The 16,453-nt window shown below is 38.7% G+C and overlaps 1 long non-coding RNA gene across 1 annotated transcript in view; it reads left to right on the forward strand.

Moving 5' to 3' along the window:
• The window catches only part of LOC126470289 (uncharacterized), a 76,325-nt gene extending 68,074 nt beyond the window's left edge, over positions 1-8,251 (forward strand). Inside the window, exons 2-4 of the long non-coding RNA XR_007586162.1 lie at positions 443-546; positions 7,829-8,028; positions 8,140-8,251. This is a non-coding gene — a long non-coding RNA (uncharacterized LOC126470289). The remainder of the gene's footprint in view (positions 1-442; positions 547-7,828; positions 8,029-8,139) is intronic.
• Positions 8,252-16,453: the final 8,202 nt, after the last annotated feature.

Here is a 16,453-nt window from a genome sequence, read left to right on the forward strand (position 1 = left end):
AACCTACATCCTTCTGATTCTGTTTAGTGTATTCATCTCTTGGTCTCCCTCTACGATTTTTACCCTCCGCGCTGCCCTCCAATACTAAATTGGTGATCCCTTAATGCCTCAGAACATGTCCTACCAACCGATCCCTTCTTCTAGTCAAGTTGTGCCACAAATTTCTCGTCTCCCCAATTCCATTCAATACCTCCTCATTAGTTATGTGATCTACCCATCTAACCTTCAGCATTCTTCTGTAACACCACATTTGTTGTGTGAGACATAATTTGTGCAAAACCATCAAAAGCGTAATTTAAGTTTCATTGTGTACTACACTCACCTACTCACCACAAAGTCACAACTATGGACCTCAAAACGACATGTGCCCTGTAATTTAAATTAGAGTATATTGCTGGTTGTGGAGCATTTTTTAAGGAGGTGAAGTTTCACTCCATTTCAGTCGGAGTCCCATGTTGCTCCAGTTGGATAGGGAGTGAGGGAATTCCAAGCACCCAGTCTCTATGGTCACCGAGTGATATCGCCTCCTCGAATGCCACAAATAGGGTGAGTCATCTATTTCACTTGTGATACTTTCTGGATAAGCCATAAGTTTATAGTATGATTTAAAAAGTCACTTTGGCCTCATAAAAGAGCAAACAATGTGCTATCTAACTTTATCAACTTCTTAGCTGCAGGCACCTATAATGAAACTTTGTGGTTTTTTGGTTCTAAAATAGTTAGCCTAGACCGTTTTACTACTTTTTATGCATTCTCCATTAATTAGTACATTATGAAGTAGTTCTTCACTATTATAAATCATTTTAGGTGTAAAAAATTACAGATTAATAATGCTACATATTAAAAATTTTACGAATGGCATAAATTAAGTGAACTTTGGCGGATAATGAACATAGTCTCTGATGTCACTTTACTTCATTCAAATATTCAGAAGAACAATACACAATTAATCTATTACCTCCCAGCTCAGCGAAGCATTTTATTGCTAAGAGAAGCATGAGAGTCCCCATGGTACATATTCAAACCACAACAATAACATCTGAAACAATGAGCTTGACAACAATGAATCATCTGTAAGAGTTGTATAGATCTTGCGTAGCACCACTGGTCTATAAGGTCGCCAGATTTCATAATTTTTTTTTCTTTAGATGGGCGCTTGTGAATGACTGAATCTATGTGCATCCGCTTCCAATAGCTTTGTGTGCAGTTGCTCAAGACATCACACGTAAACGAATGAGACGAGTTTGACTATCATATAGATGTTTTTCGTGCGTTTGGGGAATGGCACATTTAACATTTGTGCAAGGTAAATGAAAGATTTGATCCTAACGTAATTATAAAAACCGTACCCCGAAGTTGCATGTGCATGCTTGTAAAAAGCATACCATTGGAAAATGTGATTTTGTTTTGTTTTGTAGTCCTATATGTATGCTAGAGTTCACCCCAAGATCCTTCAACCAGAAAGTGAAGTCTGATAAAATCAGATTAATGTTTTTGAAACAGTCTGTGCATCGACATGGAAAGAAGGACACTGCGAGTGGTGTTTCATCGTTGGTGCCAATGTAACTTCTATTCGCAGTGGGTCATTCAATCTGTGTGATTCCGTCAACAGTCAAATGCTTTCCTGGCGAAGACAATGGTGGATCACGTCGAAAGCTCGGATTTTCAAAGGGGATTACAGAGAGAAGTGCACCGAGTCATTTAACTCAACGAATACGTCGCGAAAGATTTTCTCATTGTACCGCGCAAAAGTATGCGGGTGCCTATCTGTCTGCGTGAGCAGGGACACGTTCAAAGACCATGCAACCGCAAAGCTATGACACGTCTCGCTTACATGACGCTCTGATGTAGATAAACACCGCTCCGTTCTTCGCAGAACGTGCGTGCTTTGCACAGAAAGCTGATACGGCAACTGACGCAGTAGCTAACGGCAGACAGTTGTCGACTTCTTCAGTTCCATCTTGTAACTGATGCTCATGAGGAAACTATGGACTAAGGGTCTCAAAAACGTATCTTCACAGCATCAACAAAATTCTCTGTCTGCTTAATGTAACTATAAAAAGTAACACTTTTCTTAATATTTTGCAGCAGGCTCCTTTTTATTCACGAACCAGTTTTCGGCCTATTTTCAGTCAGACCACTTCAGGTGACAGCTTTCGGTCACAGCCATAGGTGAAAAGTAATATTTTAGATTAATTTTATTTCTAAAGTGTTGCGAACATTTTTTGTTTAAAATTCTTATACATGCTTAACGTCAGAAGTCGGAACTTTTATATTAACCTTAGACCAGATATTAGGTAGACAGCACATGACATGTTTCTTACTGAAGTGTTTTCAGTCGAGGTTTTTCTATTATAGTGGTGAAGTTGTGTGCAAAAACAGTTTACATCTAAAAACATTTGAAGAGAAGTAACATTCCGTTTCGCAGGTAAAGTTGGTTTAAAAATACCAAAATTTGGTTGCCATATTTTTCTAGATCAAGTCATTACATTGTAGGCTGCAGGTAAGGATGTTTACCCAGGTGTGAATAATCTCCTGTTTAAGACCGTGTATTCGTGTATAAATGTTCCGAATTTATTGATAAAGAACTTTGTATATTTTCCACATAGAAGTAAGTGTAGAATGTATTAAATATTAATTATATTGTCCTTCATTATCATGGTGTCAACTTCGTGAATTCATTATCAGTACTGGTTACATTGCTCCCCCAGATAAGGTACGAAGGAATATTTCACTCTCGCCTTGAAAATGAAACATTTTGAAAGCAGTAAACGTTTTTCCCCTGCATGATTTGATACTGAAGCCTCAATAAAACAAACGTGAGATGATATGACACTAGTTTTTAGACTTACTCATCATTAGCACTGGAGTGAAAAAATTGAAAACCACCATGTTCGAAAAATGAGGGAAGAAAGTCACCTACATCAACAGTGAAATGTTAAGATGCATTTTATTTGTGCTTTCATTGCCATTATTGTAAAGAACTTTTAGTTGCTTAAACATATATTTTCATTTTATATGAAACCACATTTGGCTAAAGTTGGTTTCGTTTGCACAAAAATCCGTGAGAAGCCCCATGACTAGGGTTGTTGGATATCAGCTGCAATTTTCAGATTATTAGAAGCAGTGATCTCTAGTTAGTGCATAGATAAATGACTAATAGTCACAAAACTGAGAGGAAAACTCTGGTAACAGAATGTGGTATGTATAGGTGTGGATGACAATACCAAAATTTTTTTAAAATTTGTATTGATAATCAATTACGATAACTGAGATATATAGTGTTACGGAGGTCTAAATTTCGATGAATAATGAAGATAACTGTCAAGAAATAATAGTATTCTCAGTTTCACTACACCCGTTTGCTTGACAATCAACAATTTACGATATATTGTGCTTCTTGCCTTAATATTGTTTAACTACATTCACAGAAACTTAGTAGCAGTAGGCATGTAATTATGATTGTGGATACAAAGTGACCTTTGATCTTTGAGTTGCCTACCAGCAGGGACAAGGCAAGGACTTTTGAATTTCGATCTAGACCTCGACCCTGAATGCCTTACCTAATCATGTCCCTCCTTTCCCCTCTGCAGTGAACCACAGTGTACTATTAAAATGAGACAGCCAATCACAACTTAGTATTTTAGTGTCCATTAAAAGGAAAGCCAATCACAGTACAACTATCTTGACCCAGCTCAAAATTATCTGAATGCTCTGAGTTTTTTGCACCATGTAATATAGGTAAGAAATGTGGATGGCTCTACCTTTGATTACCTAGTTTCAAGTACTTTTCAAGGACGCCGAACTAACCACCTTCGCTTACATTGCAAGATCGCTATCTAAAATATGAGGTGTGATTGGAAAGTTTCAAGAATGGATTCGCTACTGTTTACTGTTTTGGCGGGCAGGTACATGGAGGGTGGGGAGTGAGTCATTGCCTTGTCCTTGAATGACCTCTGACAGGAAACTGCATTTCCTTTATTCAGTTCGTTGTGGCAGCTGGTTGAGTGCGGGTCTGTTACGGCTTGTTGCCTGATTCTCTCTACGCGAAAATGGACGTAAAAACGGAGCAACGGGTTTGTGTGAAATTTTGTTTTAAAACCAGGAAATCAGCGTCTGTGTCTTACGGACTATTAATAACACTTTTGGAGATAACTGTATGAGCCAATCCAAATGTTTTTGTCTGGTTCAACAGATTTAAAAATGGCCGCGCATCATTTGAAGATAAACCACTGTCTGGACGTCCTTTCACCTCAAAAAGGAATGAAAATGTTGTGAACGTTCTTGACTTAGTGCACTCTGATCGTAGACTTACAATTAAGGAGATGGCTGATGAACTTAATTTAAGTTTCTATGCAGTTCAGGCAATTTTAACTGAAGATCTGAACATGCGTCGAGTGTTCGCAAAATCCATTCCAAAAGTGTTGTCAAGTGACCAGAGACAATATCTTGAAGTGTGCAAAGAACTGATTAATCGTACTAAAAGTCACCCAGATTTGTTTAATAGGGTAATTACAGGTGGCTAATCGTGGGTATATGGGTATGATCCTGAAACCCAAGTTCACCACGACCGAAAAAAGCACAGCAAAGTCGGTCGAAGGTGAAGACAATATTGGTGATTTTTTTTTTTTAATTTTACCGGTATTGTGCATCATGAATTTACCCCTGAGTGACAGACAATTAAACAGGAATGCTAAAAATGTGTGGTTGAGCATTTGCGCGAAGAGGTGCGGAAGAAAAGGTCTGCATTGTGGAAAGACAGGGGTTGGGTGCTACACCAGGACAATGTTCAGGCTCATCGTGCCTTCTCCATCGTTCAATTTTTGAACAAATTCAAAATTCATGTGCTTCCACAAACGCCATATTCCCCTGATTTGGCCCCTGTGTACTTCTACCTGTTTCCTAAACTGAAATTTTCGTTCAAAGGGAAGCGATTTGACTCGATTGAAGACATCCAGGGAAATATGGAGAGCGTCCTTAACACACCTCAGGAAAAAAAATTCCAATAATGTTTCCAAAAGTGGAAACACCGTTGGAATCGATGTGTTCAGTCAGAAGGGAAATATTTTGAAGGAGATGTATCGCAGTAGCATTAAGTACCACCATTGTACAATTACAAGCCCATTCTTAAAACTTTCCAATCACACCTCATATCAATACAAAAGGATTATTTTAGGATTTTGAAACAACCAGTCACAATGCAGTCACTTTGACTATGCTCGAATATATCAGGATTACACACATTTGAAAGTATTTATACAAAAGTTATGTGAAGTTTGTAACCTGCAATATTTTTCGTCATGCTCAGAAGTATCCACATTATATGAATTTTTTCACTATATCCAAAAGCATTTATTCAAAAAATTATTTAAAGCACCACTTGTGTGCTTGCAGAGTTAGAATGGAGACTCAAATTAATTATTTTCCACATCTAAACTGTTCTATGATGCTTGTCAAGTGTCACAAGGCAGGTAGGCAATAGGAAGACCAAACTCAGTGACTGAGCGTTTTGCTTGTTCCAACAAGTCTTGTTTTGCTAAAATCCTGTGCATTGACTCTCTTAGCTCGGCATAATATGACAAACGAGCCACACTGCAAAACACACACGGGCATTATTACTGACCTAACATACAGCTTAAAGTGAACTTGTCGATACTATTCCATAAAACGTCAAAATGCAAAATAAAATCAAGTGTTGCTTTATATTTCTGTTGCTTGTCATCGCCAACAGATGGCTGCACTTGTAAATGGTCATAACTCGATTAATGTAACGTTGTACAAGACACAGCAGAGTGTAAAACTAATTACTTTCCACATGTATGATGCTTGTCAAGTGTCACTGGGTTCTTTTGAAGTCTAAAATGACTGCAAAAGTACGAAGTGCAATGTTTATGTCAAGTATCACAATGTTATTTTCCACATACATACACTTTTTCATGAAACTGGTGTCTAAAACGCGACTGTGAACCACCTCCATGTCTAAATACACGTAGCTACAAATAACAGAAAGTTGACATTACAGGTTATGCATAAATGATCAAAGTCATAAAAGTAACCTGATTGGGATTATAACTGCAGAAAGTACAGTACATGTAAGATCAGACACCAGACAAGTACGCAAACAAGCTGGTAATTTGAATTACTGCAAGAATGTAGTTAATAACGCTTACTCTTGCTATAAGGTACAATACACCCTCTAGCTGAATCAATTTTTTTCTGTGTTACTTGGCTAGTGTTACAGTAGTATCTAAATATACAAAAAAGGTGTTGTCATTTACACTTTAGTTAGGTTATTGGTGGTTTATAGAATGAAATGGGATCACCTGTTGTTTTTGGTAGGTTTTCAGTAGCAATTTAGGGAAAACAAAGAAATATATCACTAGAAAAATATAATCGATGCCTAATATTGCTTTTGAACTAGTCATAGTGGAGGTTAAGACAAAAGAAACTGCTTCAATATTTACACACACACACACACACACACACACACACACATACACACACACGAACACACACACTTTATATATGAAGGGGTCGGAGATATGTAGTCATAAGTCACACTTTTGTCGAAACTGAGATATTCACGCTATGACATTCTTAACGATGCCCTCCTCATCTTGGACTGAAGAAGTTCCGTCTTTCTCCAACACGTATGAGGTGATGATGCAGTGTAGTTCTATACTCTGTCACATGGTGTCACTTTCAGAAGATACAGAGTCACAAGCCACATCAAAATGGCTCAGTGCTCACCTACATCTGGAGGTGGAATGCTCACGTTCATCTGGAGGTGCTTCGCACATTCTAGGTGCATATGGCAGTGACAGTAGTGTAAATGAGGATTCTGATCCTTTTGACAGTGGTGGTGATGAGTCTTGGTGCCCAACAAGCATCAGTACTTGCTCAGAACATGTTTCGGTAAGTATACAAAATACTTTTTACTGGTGATCATTGTTCAGTGGCTTGTGACTTTTGTTTCTCGTAACATTGCTCTCACAGTCGATCGTCGCCTTTTGCGTTAATGAGACACCTTCAGAGCCTAATTTTAAGGACCAATGATTGTAATAATAATATAGTTTTCACGGCTACAAACTTGTAACAATATTTTTATTATTGGTGCCACTTCAGTGACATCTAATGATTTGTGTGGCTTGTGATTATATCTCACGGAAGTGGTTCAAATGGCTCTGAGCACTATGGGACTTAACAGCAATGGTCATCAGTCCCCTAGAACTTAGAACTACTTAAACCTAACTAACCTAAGGACATCACATAACACCTAGTCATCATTAGGTAGAGAAAATCTCTGACCCCGCCGGGAATCGAACCCGGGCACCCGGGCGCCGGAAGCGAGAACGCTACCGCACGACCATGAGCTGCGGACTCTCACGGAAGTTCTATGACTATTTTTCTATTCGTATTACAGCTTGAAATAAGTAGAGCAAATGAAGTATCACCACACAATCGAAGCTCTTCAAGAAAAAGAAAGCGTAATATTGATCAGTGGAAAAACATTAAGACCAAACGTCGACGTAACGTGTGTCAGCAGTACGTGCCTTCTAAAACCAACGAGACTGTTGAGGCAGCATCTTTGGGAAGTCCCCTGTAGTTGTTGAAATAACTGCTATAGGAAACTAAACGGAGAAGAAGAAAATATTTTCCACTCTTTTTGGGACATAGGAAACTTTAACCCCCACAATACTTACCTAATGTGTTCTATGAAAATGGTACCAAAAAAGCGAAGGTTCGTTTTACTTTTTATAAACACAAATGGATCAACTGACACAAATTTACTTTACCTAGTTCTGCTTCACATTTCATTCTTTCACAGGTATCCAAAGAAGACTACAAAGCAAATTTCATCTAGAGCTGTGACATTTTCATACAATGTGATAGTAAATGGACTGGAAGCCATGATATGCAAGCAAGCTTTCCTCAGAGTTCATGGTTTACTGAACCACACAATTTGAGTGAGGAATTTGCAACAGCAAATGAAGTTGGGTCACGCAGTACCAAAAGAAGATGGAAGAGGTTTGTATACTACGTTTTACTATAAGATATTCATTTTAACCAAATAAAATAATGTTAAAGTGTAATAATAACATTAAGTAATGCATCAACTCATGTGCTCTTTTCTTTCAGGCAAACATGGAAATCATCCACATAAATTTCAAAACGAAGTCGTGTAAGATGTCAGAGACTTCCTCAGTGCTATACCAAAATATAACAGTCACTATAGCAGGCAGCAGAACCCAAAAAAGTATATTTTGGATGTGATCCCACAATTGCATCTTCATTTCGGGACAAATACTCCGAATACTGCAAGGAAAAGGGTGCCCCTACTGCCTCATAAGGCAAATTGAGGGAACTTTTTGTGTCCGAATTTAACATAGGCTTCAAACTGCCGAAAAGCGACACATGTTCAACATGTGATGCCTTTCTAACAGCAACGAGTAACTCAGAACTATGTACAGAAGAAATTACACAAAGGAAAAAAACAACATGAGTTGCATCTAAGAAAGGCTAAAGAGAATGTGAAAAAGAACCACGTAATAGCAATGGACATGCAACGAACGTTTCCCACGCCAAAACTAACAGTTGGGCCAGCATTCTACAAGAGAAAAATGTGGATGTATAAGTAAGGTATCCACCATTGTGGGTCAAGGGATACAGGTTTCTGTGGAGTGAGAAGGACGGAGGAAGGGATTCAGATGAAACTGGGAGCTGTTTACTTTGGAAATAAACTAACACTCTAGCCAAAAATCTCCACATAATCACAGATAACTGTGAGCGCCAGGCAAAGAATTGGTCTCTTATTGCTCTGAAAAGGACTTTCGTTGCCACTAAATGCTTTGAATCTGTGCAGCATTATTTTCCCGTGGTAGGTCATACTAGACTTCCTTGCGATCGATCGTGATATTGGTCGCATTGAAGTTTCTGCGTGAAACGGACGCCCAATAGTATACACCCCAGATGAATAGGCAGAAGTAGTCAAATCCGCTAGTCCAAAAAATTTCGTTGTGACGAAATAATGTGCTGGAAATAATGTGAACGATGATGACGTAGAAGAACTTCATTGATTTCACATTTACAGTGCAAAATAAAGTATTAGACTGACTTATCTGTTATTTATGTGTGTATGTAAAAGTGCAAAAATTGTTGAAAATTAGTAGTTGTTATATAATTTTCAAAATAAAACCCTTAAAACGTATTTTGTGTTCAAAATTATTTTCAGGGAGACCCAGTCATAAGCCATTTTCCACCACATCATAATTAAAATGACATAAAATGACATAAAATGTTATATAACAGAAAGAAGAACATGTATTTTACACAAGGTTTGCAATGTATTAAAGTATAATAAAAAAGCAAGAAGTAAGTGTCTGTTCTGTTTTCAACATTTTTATACCTTCATGAAACTTTAAAGTTGCTGTATCTCAAAACTAATTGAATGTGGCTTATGACTATAACTTTCTGACCCATTCATATATAAACACCATTTTGGGAAGGAAAAAGACGTTTTAACGATTTTATTGTGATGTATCACTTAAACTGGAGAACGTCTGCTTTGTGTGCATCGTCATATTTTCGCGGCGCAAAGGCTGTTCCATAAAATTTCGGGCGTGCAGCTGCATAAATTGAACTTTTTCTTCTACTATTTTGGCTGAATATCGTCCAGCCATCTTCAGAGTGAGCCGAGGTGACTGACGCTCCAGCACTTGCTCCGTCCTTTTAAACCCGCGGACCGAACCGCTGGGCATGCGGCCACAGATACACAAGGCGCAAGAGACGTTGATTGGCGGCAAAGAGGTATGACATATGCATGGAATTAGATCTATGGTTGCGCAGTCGATCCACACAGTGATATCGATGTAGCACTGCCAGCTGCACCGCCGCGATGCATTTGTGATTTAATTACAGAAACGGCCGAATTCCATGATTTGTCCAAGCTGAAGCCGCTATCTCTGTTAATTAAATTCGTCGCCAACCGAATTTCAATTGCTTCTTTCACTACTGGGTCCCAGAAAGATGAGGTCGAGGCTATAATTTCGACGTTATCTTACACCGTAGAGTGCCCATTGTCAATACAGTGCACCGCCACCGCAGATTTATTAGGCTGTAAGAGCCGGGTGTACCTGCGGTGCTCTGTGCATCTCTCCTGGACTGTGGATGTCGTCTGTCCGATGTATGAACGGCCGCACTCACAGGAGATCTTGTAAACGGAAGCCTGGGGTTTACAAGATCTCCTGTGAGTGCGTCCGTTCATACATCAAACAGACGACACGTATAGTCCAGGAGAGATGCGCAGATGGCGGTCGTGACGTCAACTGATGACGCTAGTACCGTTATCCAAGATGGCGGCTTTTAGCGCGAAAGTGCTAAACCCCTGCCACGCCCCCTTGGTGGGAAGTTTGAATTTTGGCAGGTAATTGAATTATGTGCTTCTATGGGTCACCTGGCTGTCCCCCGCCTCCCCCCCCCCTCCCGCCCTTTCCGACGTTTTGCATGATGGCGTGTTATCCTCTTGGAAAATGGTAGGAATTTCGAATTTTGGAGGGAATTTTGTTCTAAGAGATTACTCCTGCCGCTGAGGGGAGTTAGTATGGTGTTGTCCCCACCAGAGACTGCTCATGATGTCATTCAATTCGAATATAATTTTTTAAAATTTGTTTAAATTTGTCGATGTTTAAATTTATTATTTGTCAACAGCATTAGTGGCTTAGTGTGGTGCTACCACCACAAGATGCTGAGATATAAGTGCTTGTTGAGGTGTCAGTGTGGAAGGAGCATGTGTTCAATTAGCGAGATATTGGTGCAAGACGGGGCAGTTTTCATAGCTGTATTACATGCACTCATTCAGCTGAGGAGTGCATCCACAGCTCACTGCATGAAGAATGGAAGCGAGCATTAGCGCTTGAATATATGAAGAGGAAGGACACGGTCCTGCAAATAAATGCTTTGGATCGAAATGCATTAAAGGTGCATTACACAATGCATGGAAACATCTGTCTCTGCTGAAACTGTCTGTCATTTCTAAAACCTATGTATAAGCTCAGCTCAGCTATTGCGCACACCTTGTCTGTAATATAGCCCCACAAAAAGTAGTCGCATATGTTCAGATCTGGAGAATATGGCAGCCAATCGAGGCCCATGCCAGAATGCCGTCCCCAAGATGCTCCTCCAGGACATCAAACAGTCTTCTACTTCGATCTGGTGGAGCTCCGTCTTGCATGAACCACATCTTGTCGAAATCAGGGTCACTTTGGATAATGAGGATAAAATCATCTTCCCAATCCTTCACGTACCATTTGGTGGTCATCGTGCCATCAAGGAACATCGCACCTAGTATTCCGTGACTGGACGTTGCACACAAACACAGTCACATGTTGATGGTGAAGAGACTTCTCGATCGCGAAATGCGGATTCTTAGTCCCCTAAATGTGCAACCAGTTTGGCGTATTGAAGAACCCATCCAAATAAAAGTAGGTTTTATCGCTAAACCAAAGCATGCTTGCGTATACTAATTCCCTTCGTGCCCCTCAGCCAAGTGTGCAGTTTGGTCAGAAGTTATGACGATTTTGTTTCATATATTCCGATAATGGTCACCCTGTAAGAATCGCAGGCTCCTAACAGACCATCTTCCACAGATGCTAGAATACGTTCCTCGGCAGACTAGGAGGAACATGTAGTACCAACGTGATGGCTGTCCAGTCCATAGTGCACGAAGTGCTACAACATGTCTTCACGAATTGTTTCCAATTCGTTAGATTGGATGATGACGTGTTCATTGGCCGGCCTGTTCCCTGATTCAACACCTGCAGACTTTTCCCGTGAGGAAAGCTGAAACACGCTGTCAGTAAGGACATACTAACTGCACCCGACGATATGCAACGACGTATTACTGCAGCCTGCTCGGACATCTCCGCAGGAATGCTAGCACGTGTACAGCAGTCGTTCCATACCAGAATGGAAGTGTGTATTGCCGCTGCCAGTGGTCATTATGAACACAACCTGTGATGGTTAATTGTCCCGTTACTGGTCAGAATCCACATAACTAGTGTATGCACTTGTGTCAAATGCTTCAAATGGCTCTGAGCACTATGGGACTTAACTTCTGAGGTCATCAGTCCCCTAGAACTTAGAACTACTTAAACCTAACTAACCTAAGGACATCACACACATCCATGCCCGAGGCAGGATTCGAAGCTGCGACCGTAGCGATCGCGCGGTTCCATACTGTAGCGCCTAGAACCGCTCATCCACTTCGGCCGGCGCACTTGTGTCGTTCTTTAGTATGTGCTATCACAGATATTGTACATGTGACGGTGTGGCGCTTTTCAAAATCCGATACCTCGTAAACGACTCGCACTAGAATCCTGCAACAAACACCAACGACATTCTAATTTGCCTTACTTTTGGTTTGTTAATGTAAATAGCCATTGTCCCTTTTAAAAAAGTGTGTGTTTACACAAAAATACACTTTCCAAGTATTATTACAATCTGTTGATTGGCTAACATTACGAGCCCCTGACTACCAATCCATTCTGTGAAAACCGCGTATCAACAGCAGTTTCCATTTCCGTACTATTTGCAGTGCACGTTTTAGGTGATTCAACCTGTGTTTTCACTGTTTGTAGCAACGACGAATACTTTTATGTTCGCTTGGGATATGATAAATATTGATACTACCACCGATTCATGCGTAGGGATCGACAGATAAATATGTGTTGTTAGGGAAGGAAAAACTGGACGGAAGCCCAGCTCTGTACGGGAGGTGGTTAGCGCGCCGAAGGAAAATATGTAAGGACGTCTAGTGGTCACGCCAAGAGATGAACGGCCATCAGTCGGTCAGTCGATAGCTTTTAAACTACCAGCACCTTGGAATGGAAGAAAGGCTAAGTTATTTACTGGAAATAAGCCTCGGATGGACACGTAACCAGCTTACTGTGACATGGATTATTGTGCAATGCACTACTGTGTTTGGCAGCACTATATTATAGTAATTTGTATGATGAACCACGCTTCTGTAGTACTAGTCAACAATATAATCGCCGCAGCCCATCGCGTCGTTGTTGCTTTGACGCAATGTGCAGTTTTATTACATTTATAAATGTTCATGAATTAATATCTCCTTTAGTGTGGTGTAAAACATTTGTGGAATTTAATCTTAGCATGCTCCAAAACAGGTATTGACCTTAGTCGCGTAAGATGTACTAGGGTCTTATTCCTAATACCAGGAGCTACCTGAGTCTCAATAATGTTAAATCTAATTTTAAAAATGTTGTTTGCTTTTGTTGATAACTTATAACACTATACCCCAACAGAACAAATAGTCCCGTCACCCGAAAAGCCACGTATAACACTATTATACTGGGAATTGTGCATGTAATATACACGTCATAAACGTGCCTGCTTTCCACAAATGTCGTACAATGTTACCTCTTTTACAGGATTGACCGTGATGTATGATTAATTAATATAGAAATCAGACTATTAATTCTTTTCCTATGAGTTTTCTAGCTGTTAGAAAGAAACGCAGAGAAATATGATAATACTGAATCTAGAACCGTTCTGTACCAAGTTCATTAAGTGGTTTGACTAATGGGTTTACGGTCGCCAGCCTACCTAGGGAAACAAATGGTTAAGTTTCGAGAAATCGGAAGACGTAAATTTGGCCTCTTTCCTGCTGTTCTCTAACATAATTTCACAAATAAATACAACTTTTTATAATATGGTTCTGAGAAAGACACAGGAATCTTTTAGCTGCTACACCCACATACATAGTTTTAACCTGAAAAGAATTTTTAATCATCACTATGTGCTAAAAATTTAGTCAGGGGGAACTTCGATGTTTGCACTTTCATAACCAACAAATTAAACACTTAAATATTGTAACAGCATAAAACACACTTTCAAATTTATTAAGACTCATTGTTTATACCTCTCTCTTAGCAAATAATATGTCAAAGGCCAACGGTAGGTTGACGTCACTCTATATTGTCATTCAGTATTTTTATGCAGCAGTACTTCAGTGTTACTGAGTCACATGCGCAATTTTCTTTTTATAACTCTTTGTAGTTTACTGAATTTCATTTATTTATCTTTACTATACTGCAAACTTATTTACTCACTTTCACTTTACTTCTTGCCACAAAGAGAGTAAGAATATTAAAATCGCGAAATTTGTCTGAACATTTCACTTCAGCACTTCTACTACATAAATCATACAGTACTTCCACATTCGCTTTAAAAGTTAATTCACAACAATTATTTTCAGACACCTATTCAAAGATGGAAATTAGTGCTTGCAGATACTGAATAAAGCACCTCAAATGAATTTATAACAGGTTTACTCGGAATAATCAAACAGCATGAAAGAATCCTTTATAGGTGAATAATTAAGAATAAAATAACATGGTGAACCAAATTTTATGTTTAACACAATAATTATTCAAAAAAGTTAATTTTGAATTAATGGTTCACACTTCTACAATTCTAATAATACAGTTCGTAATTTTCTTTTTATAACTCTTTGTACTTTACTGAATTTCGTTTATAACTGAAAGAATTTCACCTTTACTTTACTCGAAACTTATTTACTCGGTTTCACTTTACATATTGCCACAGAGAGCGTAAGAAAATTAAAATCGTTAAATTTGTCTGAAAATATCTACTTCACTACTTAAGCAAAATTTCACTTCTGCACTACAACTACGCAAGTCATAGAGTACTTCTACCTTCACTTTAAAAGTTAGCTCACAACAATTATTTACAAACATTTGTTTGAAGATGAAAATTAGTGCTTATAGATACTAAATAAAGCACTTCAAATGTTTTTACAAGAGCTTTACTCGGAATAATCAAACATCAGGAAAGAACCCTATATAGGCGAATCATTCAGAATAAAATAACATGGTGAACCAAATTTTATGTTTACCACAATAATTATTCAAAAAAGTTAATTTTGAATTAATGGTTCACGCTTCTACAATTCTAATTATACAGTTCTTAGCCTGTTGGCTGCAGTCGTTGGGTGTGGTGGACAGTAATGGCGGCTACAATACTCGTAGTACGGCACACAAGTTTCTTGAAGTATGGACTAATGAATTCTTCTTGGCGTCGTTTTAACGTCCATAATGTATTCCAACAAGTCGTGCCAATGCCGTAGTAGTGCAGCAGTCGTCATCCGAGGCTATTGTACAACAATTTCCAGGCATGACTTCGCCTGCTCCGTTTAAGTGTTGCCTCTTTCAGTGCTGCTTATCCAAGCCACCTTTTACTCTTCCCATAGTAACTTCCGTAAAATACAAAAGCACTCGATCTTTTACATAACACATATCATACACATTGTTCCTAAGCATGTACCATTTTATACAAATGACAACTTGGACAAACATATGAAAGTACATACACGAAAATTTCCATTTCATTCACCCATGACAAAGTGTTATTTAGCAAATTATACATTTCACATACTTCTTTAGATGAGTTACAAACATACATTAGCAAAGCACTCTAACATCACAACAGCTTTTGCATATCACAGTTATGATACAACAAACCTCATATGCAAAAAGAGTTTATAATTAGACGACTGATTGAAAAATAGTGTTATAAACTGAAGTGCTAAAAATATGAGAAAATGACTAGTGAAGTTAAAGAAATACCACACTTCTTAGACTGCTTAAAGGGAACACAAAATTTGCTTGTTGAAGAAAATAACCGGCATTTGAAGCCATTCTGAAATAAGCAGTTGACACAGAGACTGAATATAATGCAATGCATTTATTCGCAAAAAATGTTCCAAACAAGCGTTGCCAGTGTTACTATATTGAGAGGACACCCACATTGCAGAAAAAGGTTCGCAGTTAACTTGAATAGATATCGCACAGGAGATATTCGTTCAGAGGGTTAGCACTAGTTATTGTGGGGGAGATGTTTGCTAGCCTACTTATATCTCACCGTAGCGAGCTGTATAGAAGCTGACGACTGATTTTTCAAGTATGTCTACACGTGAGATAACTGCCAGAAGGTTCCATTTTATCTAATGAATCTCTGAAGTTTACAATTATTACATCTAAAATTTATTTGTGAGGTTTGGATTGGTTTCTGTATTTTTACACGGCTACAAATAATTACAACTGGTAAACGAATCCTCCTTTAAACAGTGCTTTCGAATATATTTTCAAATGTATACTCTCCAGTACCAAATAATTTTTTTTTTGAGACAACACGAATGGCTCAACTGCTTAAAATCCGGTAGTTACACGATGACAATCACAAATCCTGTAGAAGATAAAATTAACTTGCTGGGGAAATTGCTTAAAATCCATTAGTTACTCGTCGACTGTCATAAATCCTGCAAAACAACAAAATTAACTTGCTGTATTAGTAACATAGCGAATGTATGATATAATTTGAAGAGAATAGAAGTAGATGTAGAAAGACACCGTGC

This window comes from Schistocerca serialis, chromosome 3, assembly GCF_023864345.2.
Source record: "Schistocerca serialis cubense isolate TAMUIC-IGC-003099 chromosome 3, iqSchSeri2.2, whole genome shotgun sequence".
NCBI lineage: Eukaryota > Metazoa > Arthropoda > Insecta > Orthoptera > Acrididae > Schistocerca > Schistocerca serialis.